We start from the raw sequence: 24121 nt of genomic DNA, 5'->3' as shown, positions 1-24121 counted from the left end.
AGCAGTCTGCCTGTCTTGCCCCCACTAAAGTGCTGGGATTACAAGTGTGAGCTGCTGAGATTACAGGCATGAGTCACTGCAGCCAGCCAGGGCTCTTACCTTTTATTTATTTATTTATTTATTTATTTATTTATTTGTTTTTTTTGGTTTTTTTTTTTGAGACGGAGTCTCGCTCTGTCGCCCAGGCTGGAGTGCAGTGGCGCGATCTCCGCTCACTGCAAGCTCCGCCTCCCGGGTTCACGCCATTCTCCTGCCTCAGCCTCCCGTGTAGCTGGGACTATAGGTGCCCACCACTGCGCCCAGCTAAAATTTGTATTTTTAGTAGAGACGGGGTTTCACCGTGTTAGCCAGGATGGTCTCCATCTCCTGACCTCGTGATCCGCCCGTCTCAGCCTCCCAAAGTGCTGGGATTATAGGCGTGAGCCACCGCGCCCGGCTTTTTTTTTTTTTTTTATACTTTAAGTTCTAGGGTACATGTGCACAACGTGCAGGTTTGTTACGTATGTATACATGTGCCATGTTGGTGTGCTGCACCCATTAACTCGTCATTTACATTAGGTATATCTCCTAATGCTATCCCTCCCCCCATCCCCTCCCCACAATAGGACCCGGTGTGTGATGCTCCCCTTCCTGTGTCCAAGTGATCTCATTGTTCAATTCCCACCTATGAGTGAGAACATGTGGTATTTGGTTTTCTGTTCTTCCGATAGTTTGCTGAGAATGATGGTTTCCAGCTGCGTCCATGCCCCTACAAAGGACACAAACTCATTCTTTTTTATGGCTGCATAGTATTCCATGGTGTATATGTGCAGGGCTCTTATCTTTAAGACTGGGTGTCACTGTTTCTTCTTCATTTTCCAGCTTTTTTTTTTTTTTCTTAGCACTTGTCTCCTTCTGGAGTGCCAGCACAATGGCGTGATCTTGGCTCACTGCAACATCCACCTCCTGGGTTCAAACAATTCTCCTGTCTCAGCCTCCTGAGTAGCTGGGATTACAGGTGCCCACAAACATGCCCCATTAATTTTTGTATTTTTAGTAGAGACGGGATTTCACCATGTTGGCCAACTGGTCTTAAACTCTTGACCTCAGGTGGTCCACCCACCTTGGCCTCCCAAAGTGCTGTGGGATTATAGGCGTGAGCCACTGGGCCCGGCCCCAGGGACAGATCTTTTTGTTCTTGTTCTTGTTCTTTTTCTCTTTCTTCTTCTTTCTCTTATTTGTCCTCCTCCTCTTCCTCCTCTTCATCTTCCTCTTCTCATGGTAGGTCTAAAGTTCCATGACATTCCAGACCACGGAGGAACACAGGTCTCGAGGCAGCCTGGAGTGAGGAAAGGGTCTATCAGTATTATGGGTTGCTATAAAAGGTTATATTTAATCCCATCTTACATGATTCATTATTATGATTAATTGACTATACAACTAGAGGTGTAGAAGTGTACAGATAATCAGACCACTGGCTGGGAATGTAACCCTCCAGCACACCATGGATTTTCTGTGAAGTTCAGATTCAGGCTTCATTAGTTTGACTCACAGTTCCTTTCTCTTGAGAGTTTATGAACTGGTTCATAACCGCATTTAGGTACACCTGTTTGTTAGTTTCTCTCAAAGCTTGGCTATTCTAATGCATCTCCATTTTTGAGCCTGGATCTCCAAGAAGGGACCCCCAAAATCTTGGCCAGTGACAGTGGGAATGGCAAAGAGAGCAAGAAGCTTGCTGCTTTGTGATAGAATCAATACTTCTAGTTCAGAACCTGGATAGATGTGGAGATACCTTGTGACAGTAATGGATGAGAGGCCCCCAAATCAACATGATCAGTGTCCATAAGAGGGGACAGAGCTGGGGTAGTGGAACATTTCCCTCCTTCCTGTGACCTTTTCCTTGGGAACAGAAGATCTCAGGCTAGTTTTCAGGATAACTCAGACTTTCAATTTCCTACTCCCCCAGAAAACAGCTAGGTAGAACACAGACCCACTACTGGGAATCAATTCCAGACACAGGTAGGACATGTGCCTGCCTTTTTCTCTCTTCCAGGGAGATTCTCTGTTATCATTCGGTAGAGGTTTGCAAGTGGCATGTGTCAAGGAAAGCCTTCTAATTTACCTCCCACAGTTGATTTTCTATTTACATGTCCTTTTTTTTGGTTAATTTATTTTTCAGAGAAATAAAACCAACGTTTCCTGGTGCCAGCCTCAGAGCTGGATCCCAATCATATGGGTGGCAGAGATGAAGCAGAAGAGGCCTCCCCAGCTCCAGCTAAGATCATGGAGATGGACGGAAGGTCAGAAACACCTATGCTACAGCAGATCTACAAATAAAGAAACTGGTGCCTCTTTTCTGGAACTTAGAGACTTTCAGAGACCAGTTAGCAAGCAGTGGCTGGAAAGTGAGACTCCACTGGGGCATTGTGGGACTGGCAAATCTGTAGATGCGCTGGGCCAGGTCCTTCCCCTTGGCCTTTTGATCCAGTTCCTCCTGCAGTCATTAATTCTACAGTGCCATCAGCTATGATGGGTTCAGATACGTCTTTGTCCAACTTCCTTTCAGATGCTGGAGTTGGCTGATTACACTGGGACGCTGCCATAGAGAGGTGGGGCTGTATCTCATTCTAGAGCTTTGGACAGAGTGCAGAGGCAGACACTCCATGAGCTTCCCAGCCGAAGAAGTGGAGAAGGAGCAGTGTGTGGTTTTTGTACTAGTACGACCTGTGGCTTGTTGCTTATTTATCCGTGGCATCCACGGTACAGGTCAGGGTAAAAGGAGGAGGATAATAAAGACAGGGGTAAAGCTGGTGGTCAAGAGACATGCATCAGGGATGCACTTGGAGGCATTGATTGATATGTGATGTATTACCTATCAATTAGTCCCTTAGTCTCTCTGTAAGCTCTGATGCTAAAGGCTGGAGTGTGTGTGTTGGCACTCCTGTGTTTGCGGTAATTGATAGGTTTCACTACCTGTCACGTAGTAGGCACTTAGTAAATGCTTGAGGCTCTGGAAAGAACAATTCTATAACAAAGCAGCAAGTTTTCTGCTCTCTCCACCATCCCCGCTGTCACTGGCCAAGACCTCGGGAGTTCCTTCTTGGGGATCCAGGCTCACAAATGGAGGTTGATTCAATAACTCCCCGAATGTAACCACAAGCAGGTGCTTGGTAGATGCTTTGGATTATTGACTCTTTTCAGAGTGTCTGACAGACCGGGAGCTCCCTTCTCCCCTCCAGTGAGGGCGATACTAATTCTGGAAAACAGTGAGTGGTAGCCCAGGCTCTGCCCAGACCCACAATATTGGTTTGAACATTTGTTTCTGGTGAAATACTGTGTCTTGAAATTCTCTTCCTTGGATCACTCCACTCTCTCCTTAAGTTACTTTGTGCTCCTTTGTTCTGGACTGCAGCTTCAATGCCACATTAATGCAGACTGATCAGGACAGCTCTCTGCAGCTTAAGTCTTGGGAGCTGAGCCTCTCAGGAAACTATTTTCTCCCTGTAGGCAGCTCCAGCAGGAGAAGCGATGGGAGAGGCAGGCTGAGACTCTTGACTCAAAGGAGGGATTAATTATGAATCTCATCCAACTGCTCTATCCCTGTCTCAGGCTGTCACCAATACTTAAGAGCTGACAATACAGCTGTTTTCAATGAGCATTTTCACCTGGGAAATTTAAGGTTCTTTAGAAACATCATCTGAAGATCCATCTTAATACCCTGGAAGCAGAGTGTAATGAACCCCCTGGATGCTTGAATGTAAAATCACTTGAGAAAGCATTAGAGAAGGACAAATGTGTTATAGTGGAAACAGCGTGAGGTTTAGAGGCAGAAGAGGTCTAATTCTGTGTCCTGGTTCTTCCATTCATGGGATGTATCATGTTGAACAAGTAACTGAAACTCTTGGATTCATTTCCTTGGCTGGAGACATGGAGTTAATAAAATACTCACGATTTAGTGAACATCTATTATTAATTCACTGTAAAATGGGGATTATGTAATAGCCACAACTTAGGGAGCTCCTCCTGTGATATGTTACATTTTGTTATCTGTATTTCACTTTAATCTGCAAAAGATTTGAGCCAAATCTCTCTCTTAAACACACATGCACATGCACACACACATGTGTGTATCTATTAAATTCAAGAGAATAAAATAAAAAAGTCAGGGTAAAAGTAGGAAGGCAATAAAAACAGGAGTAAGGACTGACACTCAGAGATGTGCACCGGGAATGCACGTGGAGGCATTAATTGACAAATGTCTTATTCTTGATAACCCCTCTGTCTCCTTCCTTCCCATCTCCCTGTCTCATGCTCCCAACCCCCAGCCCAACCCTTAACCTGGTCACCATCCTTACAAGCAGAAATGCAGACACAGTCAATATTTACGTCAGGTTCGGCATTACAAAATAGATCTTTGAAACATATAACCAAGACCAACATTTCAGAGAAAAGGGTTGCTTGGGATCAAAAGTTAAAGTCCTGAAGGATGCAGGGCACAAGGCTTCTGGAAAGAACAGATGGGGAGCCCTATTGTTCAGCCTGACTAGACAGAGCTCTCTCAGGCTGGAGAAGTCGATGTGGTCATGAAGATCAGACACTGTGAAATTCCCTGGTAAGGCCAGTGGCCATAGCAGAAGCTACGAGGAGGGTGTGAGTGATGGTAAAAAAGCAACAGAAACAAGAAAGCAACAGGAGAGGCTACCTGGACAGCTGATGAGCAGGGCTATTGATAGATGCAACCATCACCTTCTGTCTTGGTCTGTTCTGGCTGCTATAACAAAATACTTTAGTCTAGATAATTTATAAGCCACAGAAATGTATTTCTCACAGTTCTGGAGGTTGAGAAGTCCATAATCAACGTGCCAGCAGATTGAGTGAGGGCTTATCCTCTGCTCCAAAGAGGTGCCTTCTTGCTGTGTTCTCATATGCCGCAGGCAGAGGGCAAAAAGGGCCAAACAACCTCTCTGGAGGCCTTTTCTAAGAGCATTGATCCCATTCATGATGGTGGAGCTCTCGTGACCTAATCACCTCCTACAGGCCCCACTTCTTAACACTATTTTATTGGGACTACATTTCAACATAAATTTTGGATGGATACATACATTCAGACCACAGCCCCTTCCCTGTTCCAGCACTGTGTGGGCTCCTGAGAACATCTAAGCAACCCCAGTGAGAAAAGGCAGCGAGGGAAAATACACCCAATGGGCTGGAAAAATCTGGATTGACTAGAAGCCAGTTTGCATGGACAGGCAGAATAGAGGCTTGGAACAGAAAATGAGTTAGGAAAACATAAGACAGTTCCATTTTTGCATTCCTTCTTGCATGGCCTGAGAAAGTCATCCCTGTTCTTTGTAAGGTGTTTCCACCTGGTTTCTGATGTTGATCTGTGCCAGGATTAGCTAAGGCATCTTCTGTCTGAACCACCATGCCTCTTTGGGTCTATGGAAGTCCTGTCAACTGCATTGTGGGTGGGGAACAGGAACATTTGAGACCTTCTCCTCTGTTGCTCTGGGACTGCAGAGAACCCAGGGAGCTCTCTCAGGCCCTCTTTTTCTGTGGTGGCACCATTTTTCATTACAGCTGTCCTAGCATGCTGGTATGCATGGTAGGGGACCTTGCACGGAGAGGTGCCTCCCAGGCTGCACCAAGGTCTTTGCTACTCTGGCACACATAATCCTATTGAGAAGGAGAATGGGTATCCGAACCCAGAGTTCTGGGTGCGTACCAGCTTGCTTCTCTGCCTACATTCCCATCCTTCAGCTCATGGTCAGAACAGGGTAGTGTGAAGCTTCACCAGTTATTCCATATTTGTTATTTCTAGCATACACTTTCTGCCAGAATCCCTTTAGGGTTGTGGCATTTGATGTTGACGTGCCTGGATATGAGACTTAAAATGTATTTTCTCGTCTATTCTCTCTGCCATGAGCCTATTCTGAAGCTCATAAACTGAACCTTGGCTTTTTTTTTTTTTTAATTATTATAACAATGCTTCCCAGAGGTAGGAAATGAGGGCTTCTAGTATGGCTTGAGTGGAGAATGAATGAAGCCATTCAAAATATTATTTGGCTACAAATGCGTATCATATGATTGCTAGAGAGAAGACATAAAGTTGAGTCTCAATGATTGCTAGAAAAAGGACATAAAATTGAGTTTAAGCTTCTCATGGCCAATGTGAAAAGAAGAATCATTTCAGGATTAATAATGTTCAAAGATTTCAAAAAAGTAATTGCTTAGGGGTAGCTTGGCTTTTTCTTATTTGAGATGCATAAAAGTTCTACCAGGGTCTTCATAGAAATATACTGTTATGAAGTTGATTAACATGAGGATATCTTGATAATGGTCATAGCATCAAATTTTACATAGCCACTACTTATCTTCTAAGTGTGTCAATGACATAATGATGTAGTGTAAACCACCAAAATAATTAACAAGTTAAGACAACATTACTCAAGGACCTGACTGTGATAATCTTATTGATCCAAGAGTAAATTTAAGAATAAGTAGAGTACTTTTTCTCAAAATGCAGTCCACAAAACATCTGCACCAGTACCTTCTGGTATGCTTTTAAAAATGTAGATTACTGGTTCCCACCTATGATAAACTGAATTGGATTTTCTCAGGGTAAGAGCCAGGACTTTGTATTTTCAACAAGTGTTCTAGGTGATCCTATGTACAGTAGATGATCTAGAACAGGGATTCGTCACCTTTTATTTTGTGCCATGGACCCTTGACAGTCAGGTGATGCCTATAAACCAGAATAATATTTTTAAATGCAGAGAATCGAATACACATGATTGCAAAGGAAATCAATTATGTTGAAAAACACTGATCAAAATATTAAACAAAAATAAATTTGTGATCAATAATACATGTGCCTCCTCATTAATGCATTGAGTAACAAGATCTAGCAGCAGGTCGAATAAACACAATCGTTTTCAGGAAATGATGAGTATACATGATATTTTGAGATGCCTGCAACACCTGTAATGTGATATGATATGAAAGTCTGCTATTTTAATTGGCGAGAGTCTGAGGCACTGCTAATCCTCCTGTCATTTGTTACCTACATTCATAATTAAAGGAAGTTGGTGAAAAATGGAAGATATATCTTTTTTCTTCTTTAAGCTCATAGGCCTCTCTCAACCCATAAACCACAGGTTAAGAATACTAGTGCGGTGGGATGGGTGGAGTGCGTGAGCTTTGGGACGTCTTGCATAAACAAATGTGATGCATGTGCCCACATGTACATCACATATATGATATCTTTGTAACTCTGCCTAAGATAGAGTGAACACAGGCTATTTAAAGTTCCGGTCTCAGTGGGATGAGCATAGCTCACCACTATTAGTATTTAAAGACAGAGCCATATGCCTTGGTAATCAATGAGACCAGGAATAGGTTCAAGGCATATTATGAAAAATAAAGGAGTCTGTTAGAAATGTATGACTGGCTTTTTAGACCCAGTACTTTTCACACTTGTCCCATGAGTTCTGATCTATTCCAGAACATGCACACATAGGTGCAAGAGAGCCACATTCTGTAACATGGACCGTCACTGCAATAACCTTGACCTGGAAAGATTTCAAGGCAGGTGTTACCAGTTACTCCCTGACACCACAAAAGGCCCAATAAAACTTATCAATTTTTCCAAAATGTGTTCTGCAAAACATGTGTCTTCAAGAAGATGATCAATAAAAAGGTGTTTTTTTGTGTGGTCAAATAAGTTTGAGAAGTTCTGCATCCTAAATACCTCCTCTTGGTAATTCATAGCATATTAGCAGTGCTAAAAAAGGTACAGACAAGGAGACCTGCTTCATTTTGTGTGGCTCAGTTTTCTACTCTCACTATGCATCAGAATGTCCCGGTGAGCCTTAAAGAAATACTTAAAAGAGACCATGCACGGTGGGTCATGCCTATGATCCCAGCACTCTGGGAGGGCGATGTGGGCGGATCACCTGAGGTCAGGAGTTTGAGACCAGCCTGACCAACACGATGAAACCCTGTCTCTATTAAAAATACAAAAATTAGCCAGATGTGGTGGCAGGTGCCTGTAACTCCAGTTACTCAGAAGACTGAGGCAGGAGAATTGCTTGAACCTGGGAGGTAGAGGTTGCAGTGAGCCAAGATTGCGCTATTGCACTCCAGCCTGGGCAACAAGAGCAAAACTCGGTCAAAAAAAAAAAAAAAGTAGAAAGAAAGAGAGAAAGGAAAGAAGGAAAGAAGGAAGGAAGGAAGGAAGGAAGGAAGGAAGGAAGGCCTAAGAAATATCCACCCTTCAGAGATTCTGATTGATCTGGTCTGGGGTGGGGCATCAGGTGTTTTTCTCAGGTTCTTTGGGTTCAGAGCAGTGGTGAACTCATCATTTGTAAAGCTTACTTTGCCATAGACCTTGTGTGAGGTTCCCAGGGATGCTGTAAGCAAGTACCACAAACTGGGTAGCTGAAAACAACAGAAATGCCTTGTTTGCTGGTTCTGGAGCCCAGAAGTCTAGGATCAAGGTGTTGGCAGGGTGAGGCTCTCTCAAAGGCTCTAGGGGAGTGCCTGCTCCAGGCCTCTCTCCTGGCTTCTGGTGACTGGCAATTCCTGCCATTCTGAGGCTTGCAGCTGTGTCACTCTGTTCTCTGCCTTTGCTGTTGCAGGGCATTCCCCTGTGTCTCTCTCACCTCTTCTCATAAGGATACCAGTCCTAGTGGGTTAAGCTCTCACCCTACTCCATCCACAATGACCTCCTCTTAACTTTATTACATCTGCAAAGGCCCCCCCGCCTTTTATTTTTTTGAGACAGGGTCTCACTCTGTCGCTCAGGCTAGAGTGCAGTGGTATGATCTTGGCTCAAGCAACCTTCGCCTCCTGGGTTCAAGTGATTCTCCTGCCTCCGCCTCCTGAGTAGCTGGGATTACAAGTGTGCACTACCACATCTGGCTAATTTTTCTTTTTTTTTTTTTGGTGTGTGTGTGTTTTTAATAGAGACGGGGTTTCACCATCTTGACCAGGCTGGTCTTGAACTCCTGGCCTCAAGTGTTCCACCCACCTCAGTCTCCCAAAGTGCTAGGATTACAGGCATGGGCCACCATACCTGGCCAAAAGGCTCTATTTTCTAATAAGTTTACATTCACAGGTACTTGAGAAAGCAAGGGTAGGACTTCACCGTATCTTTCTGGGGGACACAAGTCAACCCCTAGGAAACCTCCTTTGCAAAGAATCCTTGGAACACGCTTTGGGACATGCTGTCCACTAGAATTCTCATTTTCAGCAAGGTAGCTTCCTGGTTAAACCACCCAGATGAATTATTTACACATTCTATTCCCTGGTAACTGAACCATTTGAACTGCAGTAAAGAATCATTGAGGCAACAGAATGCTGAAGGTTGTTTTTCTGTAAAGATGATTTTGGTTTTAGAGGGGTTGATCTAAAGCCATTCTTTCTGACCCAAATGAGCTTGCCAGACAGATTGTCTGTTGCGACCACTCCCACTCTGGGTCATAAACAGCTCTCATCAGCAGAGAGGCGGATACTTACCTATCTGTTCTCGGCAGTAGGCAGGCCTGCACGCCAGCGCAGCCAGGAGTGGTAACAAGCCATTCAGGTGCTTGTTCAAAAGAACAAGGCCCAAAATATATCTCTGTCTCACAGCCCTTGAAACCATTGCCTAAGCTGTGATGAGCTAACTCCTATCTCCTGAATCTCCAAGTAGTAATTAAATGGAGGTTTTTAATAGTCTGGGAGGCAGAGTGACCCCGTGGAAAGGCAGAACCAGGACTGAAACCCAGGCTGTGACTCTGAGGTCTGTGCTCTTTTCGTCTTTCCTCTGTATTTCTCTGAAAATAATAATGATATTTGCCTTACAAGATTGCTATGAGGATTAAATGAGATGCTGTGGGTCAAAGTGCTTGTAAATTATAAATTCAGAAAAAAACCAGGATAATTACAGAAGATGATGGAACTAGCTTTCATGTCAGGATGATGATGATTATTAAGGAGCGTAAAACTGATCATTGGCATTAGCTCTGGACAGCATTATGAAGTCAAGTTCATGGCTGACTGCCTGCCCACTTCCCTTTCCACAGCATCTCTCTCCTTAAATCTTACCTGCCCTTGCTAAATGTAGCTCTGTGGTTGACCTACTGATGTGAGTTTGTGTGGTTCTGGCTGTAGAAAATGGAGCTGCTGATTTGAACAGTCCTGTTATTAGGGTCAGAGAAGGGCTCTGGTTAGAAAACAGGAGGAAGCAGCTCCTTCCTGTAATCAGAAGACCCAGCTTTTGGCAGGGGCTACAGAGAGGGAGAGGCACGTGGAAGATGCCCTGCTTGCCCTTGGAGAGAACTTTCTTAGAAGCCCTGCTCCTGAGAATCATTCTGGATTCTGGGAGGATAGGCTCTCTTGCCTCAGAGAGACTGAGATCTTGCCTCAAGAAGTGGGTTCCTTCTAAACCAAGTTAGAGAGCCTGGAGCCCTGGGGGTATAGTAGGAAATAAAGAAAGCAAGGGCTGGGCACGATGGCTTACGCCTGTAATCCCAGCCTTTTAGGAGGCCGAGGTGGGCAGATCATGAGGTTAAGAGATTGAAACCATGCTGGCCAACATGGTGAAACCCCGTCTCTACTAAAAATACAAAAATTAGCTGGGCATGGTGGTGCATGCCTGTAGTCCTAGCTACTCGGGAGGCTGAGGCAGGAGAATCGCTTGAACCCTGGAGGCGGAGGTTGCAGTGAGCCAGGATTGTGCCATTGTACTCCAGCTTGGCAACAGAGTGAGACTCCATCTCAAAAAAAGAAAAAAAAAAAAAAAAAAAAAAAAAAAAAAGCAAGGGCCAGCCATTACAGAAGCACAGGAGCTCTTAGTGGTAGATAGCCACTGGACGGTGTGACAAACAAAGAGAGAAAAGTATTATTGTAAAAAACCCAAAAACATCTAAAAGGCAGCCCTTGACCCAAATGTCTCCTCCACTGGCCTACTCCAGAGTCTAAATTTCCATCACTGGGAGTCCTAATGGGTGCTAGAATTTCCCTGCTAAAATGAAAATATCCCTGGAAGTGGGTGTGTGGGTGGGTCAGGTCTTAACTGTCTCTCAATCAATAGTATTTGGGGATAGATTTATTTATTGGCTCAAGAGCCTTGGGAACCTTACAACTAGGTTGCAAGCCCCACAGTACCTATCCTAGTGTGGTCTCCAGAGCAGGTCCCTGGTAAATGTTTGTGGGGTCATAGGTGGATTAAAGGAGATAAAGACCTACTGTGCTACGAGGAAGAGAAAAGACCTACATGCTATGAGGGGTGGTATCAGTGTAGGGAGTGCTACTTGGGGCCCCTAAGCTTTGGGAAAAGAGAGATTCAAGAAGCTACAAAGAGAGGGCAATGTGGCATATAGGATTTGCAGACAGAACGATTTGGGTTTGTGTTCTAATTCTGCCACTTACTATCTGATCCCATGGAGGTCATGCAACCTCTGTGAGCCTTGGTTTTGTCAACTGTAAAATGGGGATACTGATATCTCATAGGACTGCTGTGAGAATATGTAGATAGGATGGCAGTATAATTTCTTTGTCAACTGTGAAAGGATAGACTTACTATTATTATTATATAGAGCAGAACATACTCAGTGCTATTATGAGTAGTATTTACCTTGAAGAGACACATGATACCATTGACTAACTTGTGTCTGGGAGGAGTATAAACATGTCTCACGGGAAATGGTAGTGTACTGTAGTAGTGCACCGCACAATGGGGAATCTGTTTCACCTTAGAGTCCAAGAAGTGAGTTCCTTCCAAACCAAGTTAAAAATTCCCTCCTCATGTGGATGCTGAAGAGAGAAGGAAGCTGTTAGAAATCCAAACAGAGATCTCTGGTTAAAGAGACAGAGAGCTGCAGCATCAAATGGCCATTCCCATCTCAGTAAAGCAGGCAGCTGGCAAATTTGCAGGGAACACTGGGAAAAGCTAAGCCTGGGGAGGAAAATCAGATGGAGATTGAGTATTAAGGGAAAGTACTGAGGTCAGTACCAAGCTGTTGAGTCACAGCCTCAAGGGCCCTGAGGAAAAAGGGACCCATCTGGCTCTGAGGACAGCTTTGCACAAGCAGAAGAGAATCTTGAGTGGGCAGGGGTCTTCCCCCTAGTGCCATTGCTCAACGTTATTCTAGCCGCATAGGGTGGAGAAGCTGAGACGGATATCAGAATTTCTCTATGGCCCTATAATTTTCTCTAGACCAGTATATGCTATAAATGAAGCTGGTTGTCCCTCAGAGTTTGTGTGAATTCACTTTTGACCAATCTATTTGTCATTTTCATAAAATCCCAAGGAAAAAGCCTGCATATACATACATACATACATACATGTGCTTGTGTGTGTGTGTGTATATATATATATAGTTCTATGTGAACCTTACCGGGTTGGAGGCCACTGACAATCAAACTTAAGATTCTGGTTCCTTTAAAAAGGGCCAGGGCAGGTAAGGAGCTTCCCATAAAGAATGTCATCATAAACAACTCAATTCTGTGTTGGGGAGCCACTTATCACATGACAATGGAAACACGAAGGGCTAGAAACACACAACGAAGGACATATTGGCTCTAATCAGGGAACTAAGGCGAGCTCCAGGGAGGAGGTGGAGCTTGTGATGGGTCTTAATAAAAGGCTGTGATATTGACATAGGGGCTGAGCTCAGGTCAAGAGCATGGAGTGGATTCCAGGGAAGATGGAGTAGAAGGTGGTTTCAGTTTAGAGACAGGGACTCACATGACAGGGAGGTAGGATCAGGGTGACAACAAAAGGGTAGAAAGAAAAAGTGGGAGGACTTGGGGACATCTGCCTTGTTGATGGTTCTACAGGGCATGAGCAGAGGCTGAGGTCTTACCTCAGAGAGTCACGGAACTTCTCAGCAGGGGAGGATGGACTGATGGAGCCAGGTCTTTGTGGACAGAAATGTCAAGACTTCCTGACTCGGTCAGAGGTCTTGGATAGGATATAGAGATGCCCCTTCCCCCTCGACCAACTTACACATTTCCTCTGCGTTCATCTTCACAGGACTTTCCTGTTCTGCTAAACAAAACAAAACAAACAAAGAAACAACAACAACAAAAACAGAGTTTGACATTTTTCTGGATTTGCCAGAGGGAGCTCTTGAAACTGTCACTGCAGAGTATTTTTATTGCTGCTAAGCAGGTGGAGGAGAGTTTAAGGCATCCAGAACAGTATGTGTGGAAAAGCTCAGTGCTGGAGGTTTAAGGAGCTCAGGACTCATCCTTCAGATGTCACTCACTGTGGTGTGACTATTTTACCTCTCTGTGTCCTCACCTGGAAGGAGAGAAGATTGCACAGGGTGGTCAAAAGAGCCCTTCTAGTTCTGGAGTCTGAGTGTCTGTGTCCTCTCTACCAGGTGATGAGGGTGACCGTGACTGCCCTAAACTGCATGACAAAGGCTGACTGCTGTGCCTTGTGTATACACAGGCAGAGTTTTGCTTCAAGAGCCAGTCTAGCGTAAAAACAAACAAGCAGCTTCTTTCTAAAAACCTAGATCACTTGACTTAACTTGGCTCTGGGTCTGCAAGTTAACGTTTTAGGAAGGAAAAGCTCCCCAAACCCCAGGAAAAGTGAGCTGGTGCAAAGATGGAGAAACACCAGGCAGAAAGAGCGAGGAGAGAAAGACTTTGTTGGTAGCTTTAGTCTTTGAAAATTAGAGGTCATCCTGCCTTGTCAGTCTGACCTCTGGGTTCCTGCATTCTGGGCGAGTTGAGTCTGAAAAGAGTATGAGTCAGCCCCACTCCTTTGCGTTTTCCCAATGAAAATTTCCCTCAAAGAAATTCTAGTAGTGGAAATGATTGCATAATTGCAACCTTGTTCTGTTGTTGCAATGTTTTCCAGCTGCTATTATTATTTATTTCCCCTTCAGTACCTGTTTACTTTCCAGGAGGAAAGGGTGAGCCATAAAAAGGGTGGTTGAAGAAAGGTCATTTCCAAGAGTGAGAGCAATGCAGATTGCAATGAGGTGGCCCCTTGGTGGTCCTGTGAAGGAGGGACAGGGTACTCAGTATTTGCCTGTGCTGGGGGCGATGACTCCACTAATTAGCCCATCTCTCAGCCCCTGGTGAGGACTAGCCATAGCCTTTGCTCCCTACCCTTTTCCCCACAGCCAGGATTGTTAACTGTGATGGCCAAGTCAAATGTTCATGAAAAAAAAATCCGTTTTCCTGGCATCCCCCAGTGGTTGTGTGACAAGTCAAGGTTACCTTGAAAGGAATGCAGAGGAGGAAAATCTATCCATCTATCAAGATGTGAGTCACCCATGTGATGTCATCTGAATCTCAGCCTGATCGCATTAATTTTGACTATGTAAGCACATAAAATACCAGAAGAAAATAAAACATGCAGCTATGAAAGACACGCATGCTGCCACAGACATACACACGGACACCCACGCACCGACATATATGCATTCATTGGCCTAATCTGCCCAGGCAGCAGGCAAGAGGTCCTATTATGAGTGGAACAAGTGGAAGTGGAGAGGGGTGGCTTTTTTTGGCAGCGTTAATGAGGGTGACCTTCAGGTAGGGATGCACAGGCTGCGTGGAACAGAAGGGAACACAAGACCTTGGCATCCCTCTCACTCGAAGATATGGCAAGGCTTACACAATTAGGCTTAATTATGTCCTGCTCTGCCTTCAGCGAGTGTGTTCCTTGCAGGTGGAGTCTGACTTTTCCTCCCCATGCATTCCCCAGGCTCTTTTCCTGATGCTGGAAACCCAACTGGCCTCTAGCTATGGTTTTCAAAAGCCAGGCACGGAGGCCACCCTGACTGCTGAAGGCCTGCCTCTCTGGCATTACCTGGGTCCTCTCTCTTCCTAGAGAAGGCGAGTTGCTGATCACTGCCCAGTGGGTTTTTATGGGGCATCTTTTTGATTGTGAGCACAGGTCTGTCAACAGAAGCCACTGGGGCAGTAGGCACTGTGGTCGTAGCAGCACAGGGCTGAAGCCAGGAGATGCGGCGTGAGTCCCAGTGCTTCTCTGATCTTCAGTTTCTTCCTCTAATAATGGCAATAAAAAAGCTACCCAGCCTACAGAGCAGCCACATATGCTGCACAGGTTGGGCACTGCGCAACTCAAGCATGTCTTGTGACTGATGGCAGGGAGCCATGCAGAGCAGTGACCTGGCCTGACTGCTTCCAAGTTGATGAGGTCACACAAGATCAGTGATTATTTACTGTCTGCTTCACTTTGCTTTTGCTGATTTTCCTAGAATGTGACCTCTCACCTGCCTGGCTCGGGGTATATGCCCATCAGCTCCCTCTCTAGCGAAATCCTACATCTCGCTCCTCCTGGTCAACCTTGCCTTCCTGATATCTGAGACCTGCGGTTTCCAAGTGCAACAGAGAGGTGGAGAAATTTCCAGTATTTGTGGCTTTGCTGGAGCAACAGGGCTTATCTGGAAAATGCACACTTTAAGGAAGGGCCTGAAGGAGGCAGCTTACTGCTTGGGGAGGAGAACTGGATTCCAGGATGGAAAGATCAAGCAGGTCATAGGGCAAATAAGGACACTGCACATATCTGCTCACTCAACGGACGGGTCGAGGGTTACACTCCTAATGCGTGCCATTATCTGTGGTTAACCAGGCCTGGGACACAGAACGAATGAGATTCTGAAATCTCCTTTTAAGCAGGAGCTTTCACCTCCCCCTCAGTCACCCTTAGGCTTCTCCTTTTTCATCCTTCTCCAGCTATTAACACAAGTGGTGAACATCTGGGTTTGCCTTGGCCTGTGTGGAAGGGGAAAACCAGAGCGGGAAGCCACAGGACCCAGGCCAGGAAGAGTGAAGTGAGCTATTACCCACGAGAGTGAGCCCAGAGGGGACACCTGGCTGCTTAGGAATCGGAAACAGGAGCATTGTAGGAAAAGGAGAAGATTCTGGGGACCTTCAGCCTTGAAGAGCTTCCTCATAGAGGAGAAACCACGCTTCTCCACTAAGCTGTGCAACAGAATTACCCTAGGGCTTTAGAAAATTATGGATTCCCAGGACCTATCCCCAGAAAATCTGATTCAACACATCTGTAGCAGAGCACTGGGAATGGATGTTTTAAAAAATAAGCATGTAACTTCAGAATAATTTTAGATTTGCAAAAGCGTTGCCAAGACAATTTGTATTTTAGCCCTTTTTAAGTTGTGAAATATAAAGCACATATAGGTAAGTGTTCAGAACAAAGGATGGCTTGATGATTTATCAATAAGTGAACACCTGTGTCATCACTACACAGCCACAAAATAGGACACTGCCAGGGTCCAGGAGCTCCCCTCAGACCCTCTGTGTTCCTTCCCATCCAAAGTTTACCACTGAAGCAGGCATCCCCAAATGCTGGGGCTTAATCTTTCATCCCTAAACATTTAATTTCATTTGATCTATCTTTGAACTTTATATAAATGTAGTTATAAAAAGTAGGCATTTTGGGAGGGTCTGACTTCTTTCACTGAATGAGTTTCATTCACATTACTCTGTATAGTCTGTTCTTTTTCACTGTTTCGCCCTTACACAGTGCTAGCAAATGCAGTAGTCACTAGCCACATGTGCTATTAAAATTAAAATTAATTAAACAATTCAGTTTCTGTCTTGCACGAGCCATATTTCAAGTGCGAGGTGGGCTCATGTGATAAATGGGTGCCATCTTGGACAGTGCAGAACAGAAAATTTCCATCATGATATGAAGTTATTTTGGACAGCTCTGCTCTCGGATATGCAATTTTACAAATATATCAAAATTTACCCATTTTACTGTTGACAGCCATTGTGATTCCTTGCAGTTTTGGCTATTGTGACTGACACTGCTGCGAATGTTTTTGTACTGGCCTCTTGGTGCACATGTGCAAGTATTTATGGTGAATGTATGCCTTAGAGTAAATTGTAGGGTCATAGATGTGCGTATGTTCAGCTTTAGCAGATAATGCCACGTTATTTTCTTAAGTGGTGTACTAATTTGTACTTCCACAAGAATCTCTTTTCAAAAGCATCCCAGGTAATTTTGAAGATTCATCAAGTTTGGGATAACGGCTTGAGTTTTTAAGGGATTTGATTTTATCTTTATATAAAAAGGAGTTTTCTAATGATCTGATTGTTTAGCAGTAGAATGGACCCTCATGAGAAATACCTCATCTGGTGGTGAGTGTCCTGTCTTTAGAGGTATTCAAGTTGATGCTGCACAACTTTCTGAAACAGCAGCTTTAAAAGGAACTCCTGGACTTAGTAGGAAGTCTTCCTAAGTGATGTATTAAATCCTTTCCAACTGTAAGAGTCTCTGATTTCATCCCTTTTCATGGCTACGTTTGGATGGATGCATGCTGGACAGTAAAATTCCTCATAGGTAGGCAGTAGAAGAGAGAAAGGGCTGATGCCAGAGGCCAAGATTAATCACAAACTGAATCGTTAGTCTCTGAATAATTGAGTTAGTTGTCCCAATGGTCAATGAATCACCTCATGCTCACTCTCAACCTACTCTTTCTACTTGAGCTCTTGGGATAATGGGAAACATGACTTCTTCAATGTCACCCTCTGCAGACATTTATAGGTCCTCCTTATTTCTATTTTAATGGCTTTATTGGATATGTGCCTATTATTGTACTGGTCTCAAATCATTTCTGGAAACAGGTGTGGCATAAGTCATAATACCGTAAAAATGCCCTCCTCCACCATTGCCGGGCAGTACATCTTCATCTGTCTCCATGCTATCTCTCTCCACCTGTTCTTCCTGCCTCCTCCCTGCTGGAATTCCCTTCTACCCTTGTGGGGTTTGGAAATGCAGGGATTATTCTAGGTCACAAGAGAAATAATCCTCCCGCCAAGGCACTCAAGAGGCTGCCCTTGAGGATAGAATGGCTTCCTTTTAACTCACTTGAAGACTGATTGTTTCTTATAAAAATGCTGTTAGGGGATTTGGGAAAAGGTCTTAAATCTCACTGGGTATATTCGAGTGATGAGATTGCAAAGGGAAAATGAGAAGTGGGCAGATCTAATAACCCGAGCCTATGCTGGACCCGTGCTCAGCAACCAGCTATGCTCCACGACAGAACTTTCAGCAGAGTCCTGCTCTGGGTCTCCAGGGAGTTCACAGATGAACTTGTTGGTAATTTTCGGGTAAAAACCACCCAACCAGATCTCAGACAACCTGTGGGTGTATCTAAAACTGGGCCAACATAGAGATGAGATTGTGGTGCTGCTGGTGGTGGCAGATCTTACTCCAGCTCCAGATTGGAACTCAGGGCTGAGTTAGGCTTTGTCCATATAATCTTATGGATGGAAGGGACCACTGAGGCAGCAGAAATAACTCCAGAGAAATAGCACTGGGGCTTCCAAGGGTGGCCTGGAGCTCATTCTTAATGCCATTGGTTTTATCTTTAGAAGGATATAGAGAGAAGTTTGGAGAAGAAACTTGAGAAGTTGGCAAGATCAGACCTAGTACCCATGTAGTTTTCTCTCTGCGGTTTTAGCCTGTCACCCCACTTTTTTGGTCCTTGGTTTCCTTGAAACTTCAGAAACAAAGACAATCAAAGGGTTATGTCTGAAGAACGATGTCCATCCCAGGAGACATGCTAGGCTTAATTAGCTGGTACCCACAGGATGTTCTGAAAATGAGAAATGGCCAGGATTATTATCTATCAAATGTCAAATACAAATGCACTCATGTTCCCATTATGGATGTGTGTGTTGCAAACTTGCTCAACTGAGTGTGACCCGTTGGGTGTTTTTAATTACAAATATCAATAAAATTGGTTGATATTTATGGACACAGACCCTTCAGATCAGGGCGAAGGAAGCTAATTGCGTAAGACAGTGCCGTGATTGAACTCCAAGGGAGGCGTGGACTCCTGCTAGCTGGGTGCGAAGCTGAGACAGCTCCAGTCTCCCTGTGTTAATTAAATGTGATGAAATGAATATTAACTTGTAAAAAGAGTTGGCGACTTGGACTGGGTTTACTTGGTGGGTGGGGCTGAGGCTAGGGATGGGGGTTGTGGTTGATGAGACTCAAGGGCTATTGTCTTAGAGAGAAGCAAACATTAGCACAGAGGTTCCTAACCTTGGGCTGCAAATAGAATCACCCGAGGGGCTTCTATAGCTTACCAGGGCCTGCATTGCACTGCCAGCAATTTGCCTGGGGTAGGACTTTCCCGTATTATTATAATAACCAGCCAGGACTGAGAAGCATTGATGTAGTGAAAACAATTCATGCTTTTGGAGTCAGACAAATGAGACTTTGAACTAGCTGTGTGTCCTTGAGCTTCAGGGATTTTTTTTTTTTGTCTGTAAAAATGAGGTTAATCAAAGCTGCATGGTGCATCTGTGATGTTAAAATGAGATCATATGGGTGATGGGGCTTGGTATATAGTCAGGGCTCAGAAAAAGTTAGATTCCCTTCCTTCCTTAGGTGCGAGTGCATGCGGGCCCGAGAATTTGGAAGACTGAAAGTGCCTGGTGGTTTAAGCGAAAGTGAATTCTTCCCTGAGCACTGATAGGATTGCCCACGAGAAGAAATCATCTCTTCAGCCCTCTCGTCCTCCACAGGAACAGAAGGACACGTCCCAAGTGGCAAGCTGTGCAAGGCTGCAGACACTGTGAGTGGGCTGCGAGGGGCGGGGCTGAGGGTGGACGTCCTGACTGCTCGATTTCCAGCCACAGCTCAGTTCACTCTGCTTGGGAGAAACTTTCCTTTTCTGTCCCACTGAGGAGGCTTGTCACTTGTGCTCGTTTCCTAGGGCACCTGAGCCACAGTTTCTTGGGAGACTCATGTCCCCAGAAGCAGGGAACGGTGGTGTGACATGGAGCTTTTTTAAATTTTTTTTTGTGGAGACGGAGTCTCACTCGGTCGCCCAGGCTGGAGTGCAGTGGTGTAATCTCGGCTCACTGCAACCTCTGCCTCCCAGGTTCAAGAGATTCTCCTGTCTCAGCCTCCCGAGTAGCTGGGATTACAGGCACGCACCTGTATTTTTAGTAGAGATGGAGCTTCACCATGTTGGCCAGGCTGGTCTCAAACTCCTGACCTTAGGTGATCCATCTGCCTTGGCCTCCCAAAGTGCTGGGATTACAGGCATGAGTCACCATGCCTGGCCAACATGGAGCTTTTAACTCACTTTCTCAAATCTTCTTACCATAACAGTCAAGGTCTTCCTGGTTTCACCGAACCTCTTTACATGTCCAATCTTCCCTTCTTGAAACCCACACAGTGTAGGCACACTGGGGTACTCCAAACTCTCCAACAGGCCCCCTCCTTCCTTCTCTGAGCATCTACTCATGTTTCTTTTTCCCCCTTCCCTGTAACATCTGTAACTCACCACCTCCAGAAGCCCAAAAATAATGCTTCCCTCCGTATGAATCCTTTTTTGAAATGCCTTCCTTTGGAGCAATGATGATGGTTGTGTGTGTATCTTGCAGGGTACAGGCCACACAGCTGTATTTTGTTATTTGATGATATCTCTGTCTCATCCCCATTGCTGGACCAGATACCACTGAGGCAGGTGTCGTGGAAAGAATTAGGACTTTGGGATCAGGGCACAACTGGGTCTGAATTTCATCCCTGTCACTTATTAGCTTTGCAATCCTAGGAGAATCATTTAGATTCTCTAAGCCTCTGTTTACTCATTAATTAAAATGAAGAAATAATTCCTATTTCTCAGGGCTGACGTGAGGATTAGTTTGATGCATATTTATGAAAGACTCTGGCAAAGAAATGTTTTCATAGATGCCTGTAAAATGATTAAATGAATTGATATATACTATACGGCATGATGTTTGAAAAAAATTGCTCTCACTTTCCTCATCATTAAAGCTTACATTTTGGGAGTGGTGATGGTGAGGAATATAGGGTCTAGGAAACCAAGCTAAACTTTTAGTGGCTACTACAAAGCCTGTACCATTGTCTTTTCTCAGACGTCCTTAATACAACCCCAAGAGGTGGGGATTAGTTTTTCGGAAATACAGGATTCTGATCTCAGCTTTGCCAGTTACTGATGGGCCTTGGCAAAATGGTTTGCCTGCCTGAACCTTAGTTTTCTAATGTATGTAATGGGCAAGCATTCCACTCACACATGACTTCTATCCTCAGGAGAGCGAATGCAAAGTGCATATGATAGCGCCTGGCATGTGGTTGGCACTCTACATGGGACAGTTCTATGGCCATCCTTATGACAATATTTGTACAATGAACAGTATGTTAGCATCACCCATGGCTTTATGGCTAGCATGAGCAGTATTGTTATTTCAACCCTGGTAATTCTGTGCCACTTCCAACCCTCTTCCTGCTATATAACCCTGCCCTGGGCAGCCTGTCTTAACCCCAACATCGCAGCATCACTGAGCAGGACCTTTTCATGGGCATCCATATTGCATCTGTTCAGAATTCTTTGAATTTGCCACCAGGAAAGCTCCGCCACCCCTGTATTTTGCAGAATCGGGCCTCACTCCCCTCTGGCAAATCCCCACCCGACTCTATTTCCCTTATCAACCTGCTGATCACCTCTCATTTGTCATCTTTATTAGCTTTTAATCTCCCATCAGTTTAGTGCTGGAGTTTAAGAGTAGGATTAGAGGGGGGAGTTTAATTGGATGATCCTCCATGGCCCCTTGAACATCAGATTCAATAAAAGTTTATGAAAAGATAAAATCGCAAAGGGTTTTATAGCCCCAGACAGAGCAAGAGACTGGTGCGAGAACACGGTAACTGTTTTTCAACCTCATATAATCTGTGTTTCGACTTGATTAAATGAGGAAGTTAGTTTTCCCTCTCTCTCTGTCTTCTGCCCTCTCTTTCCATGGGCAACATTATCCTTTTCCTCCTGGCGTAAGCAAGAAGCCACTTTCTGCCCGGTGCCTCTCTCCTCTTGCTTTGATTTTCCCTGACAGGAAGAGTAATGAAACCTGGGTGCACCAGAAAATAACATTTATTTCACGCAGAAATATGCTGAACCACCACTGAAGGTGGCTGAGGTGATCATTTGATGGGAAAGAGCCTGGTTTTCAGGAGGGGGAATCGTGGTTTGTGAAGATGAAGGGAGGAAAAGTGCTCCTCTCCGTGAACTCCCTCCTATCTCAAACCCATCTTTCCCCAGACTTCTGCTCTCTGCTTAGACCATTTTGCTTCTGGTTCAGGCAACCAGAGTGTAAGGGGTGGGCCAGCATGTGGAGTCATGTGTGAATTCGTTCATTGGTTAATTCAACAATTTTTTTTTGCATGCATTTTACATGCCAGCCACTGTGCTAGACAGGGAGGATAGAAAGGTGAATAAGATCTCACTCTGCTCTCAGGAGGGCAGAGTCTATGGGGGAGATGGACAGTGTGAGAGGAAATTATTTTTTTATTTTTGCAGCCATCACTTTGGTCTGAGGAAGTGATGACCCTTGGTGGTTTTTTTGTATTGATGTGATTCTGCAGTGAGTTTGGCTGTCAGACTTAGGATGAGGAAGTGATCTGCACAATGAGAGGTGAAGAATTTGGGGCTCTTGGTGGAAATCTTGGTGGGTGTGTGGGGGATGGGAACAAGAAAAGGGAGAAGGTGGGGAGGGGGTATAAATGGAAGCCAGTGAATGAATGTTAATCTTTGAGTTGAAGATTCTAGGAGTGATGCTGTAATAAAATGTTCCAAGTGTGGATAACTGAAAGATGTTTAAGGAATAATCTACAATACTCATCGGTGCTTTGTGTGAATATTTATTTATTTACACGCAGTCATTCATTTAGGACAATAAAAGTAAAAAGCCCAGAATCATTGGTGACTAGGAGAATGCAGCTTCCCAGGAAGTCATAAAAATCCAAAAGTGGGCTTGAGATTTCCACTGGCTGCAAACTGGGGTCCAAGCCAATTTTAAAGGGACTCAGGTGACCCCAGGAGACATGTAATTTACATAACTTGTATTGACTACCAGAGGCAATAATGACAGTGGTACTAGGTAAAACTAGAGCCCAAAGGAAGGAGTGATTAGTCTACTTGGGGAAGGGTGGTGCGGATGAACATCAGAGAAGACTGCATAGAGGGGCATGAGCTTGAGTTGGGCCTTGAAGGATGGGCAAGCGTTTGCTCGATGGATGAAATGGAAATAGAGGTGGGGCACAGGGCCTCTCATGAGGAGGAGGTATTGAGGATACAGGAAATGGCAAGATAGCTTGGAGGCCAGGTAGCCAGAGGGGGATGTGAGAGAGGATATGAGAGGCTGTAGATACCAGCATCTGGTAGTGGGTGGTGGTGTGGTCATGGTGGTGTGGGTCATGAAAGACCTCTGATGTTAAGTAAAGGAACTTGGATATTGGTAGTTGGTGGAGGACTGCTGAATAATTTTGCTTTCAGTGGGATGGAGTAACATTTCATTTCAGGGCAAGCCCCCTGGCTCAGTGTGGAGGATGATTGAGGGAGAGGGTGACATTGGAGTCGGGGGGACCTATCAAGGGACAATGGCCCAGGGGAGATGCAATGGAGGCCTGAACAGGGGTGCTCACAGCGTGGACTGGAGGGAACGGGCTGCAGGACTACTTTGAACAGAAAATGGAAAAGCTTTGTCACTGGTCGAACGTGGGGACAGGGGATGGAGGGAGAAGTGTATCACTCCAGGCCTGTGGACGGGGTGCCTGGTGCTGACTTGTGTGTTCTCTGGGAGAGGGAATTCAGGGGCATGTTTAGGTATTTGCAGAAATGCCTTAGTTGTGGATGTATTGAGATTTAGGTGTCTGTGGGCAGATGTGCTTGAAGCCATGTGAGTGAATGAGATAGTCCTGGGAGAAGGTATTGCATAGTAAAAAGAAAGGAGACAGGAGGGTAGGAAAGGAAGGGAAAGGGAAAGGAAATGTGACCCATGGTTTTCTGGCATCTTTGAATGTTCTAGGACCCCATCTGCTTCCACCCACCTGTGGATGGGGATGTTTAAGAGGTCTTAATTGTGGATGGAAATGGAGGATGACTTCACATGTTGGCGGATGTGTGGGGTATAGGGTAGGGTGTGCCCTGATCTTGGGAGGGTGCCCCTCCCAAGCCGAGCCCTCGGTGCCACCATGTGGTTCCAAGTGAAAATAATTTGGTTTGGGAGCCAGATGTTTGACTGGATCTTTTAGAGTAGGGGTGGATCCAGGCTTTGTGGAGCTTGAAACGTGCATGATCTTTGAAGGAAAAAAAAATACATTGTGCAT

The 24121-nt window shown here is 44.9% G+C and overlaps 1 long non-coding RNA gene across 1 annotated transcript in view; it reads left to right on the top strand.

Moving 5' to 3' along the window:
• LOC114680202 (uncharacterized) overlaps positions 1-24121 on the top strand; it is a 191018-nt gene that overhangs the window by 141853 nt on the left and 25044 nt on the right. The window contains exons 5-6 of the long non-coding RNA XR_013397146.1: positions 2159-2279; positions 19379-19565. This is a non-coding gene — a long non-coding RNA (uncharacterized LOC114680202). The remainder of the gene's footprint in view (positions 1-2158; positions 2280-19378; positions 19566-24121) is intronic.

This window comes from Macaca mulatta, chromosome 8, assembly GCF_049350105.2.
Source record: "Macaca mulatta isolate MMU2019108-1 chromosome 8, T2T-MMU8v2.0, whole genome shotgun sequence".
Lineage (NCBI taxonomy): Eukaryota > Metazoa > Chordata > Mammalia > Primates > Cercopithecidae > Macaca > Macaca mulatta.
The sequence above is the reverse complement of the archived record's forward strand: the minus strand, read 5'-3'. Positions and strand labels throughout refer to the sequence as shown.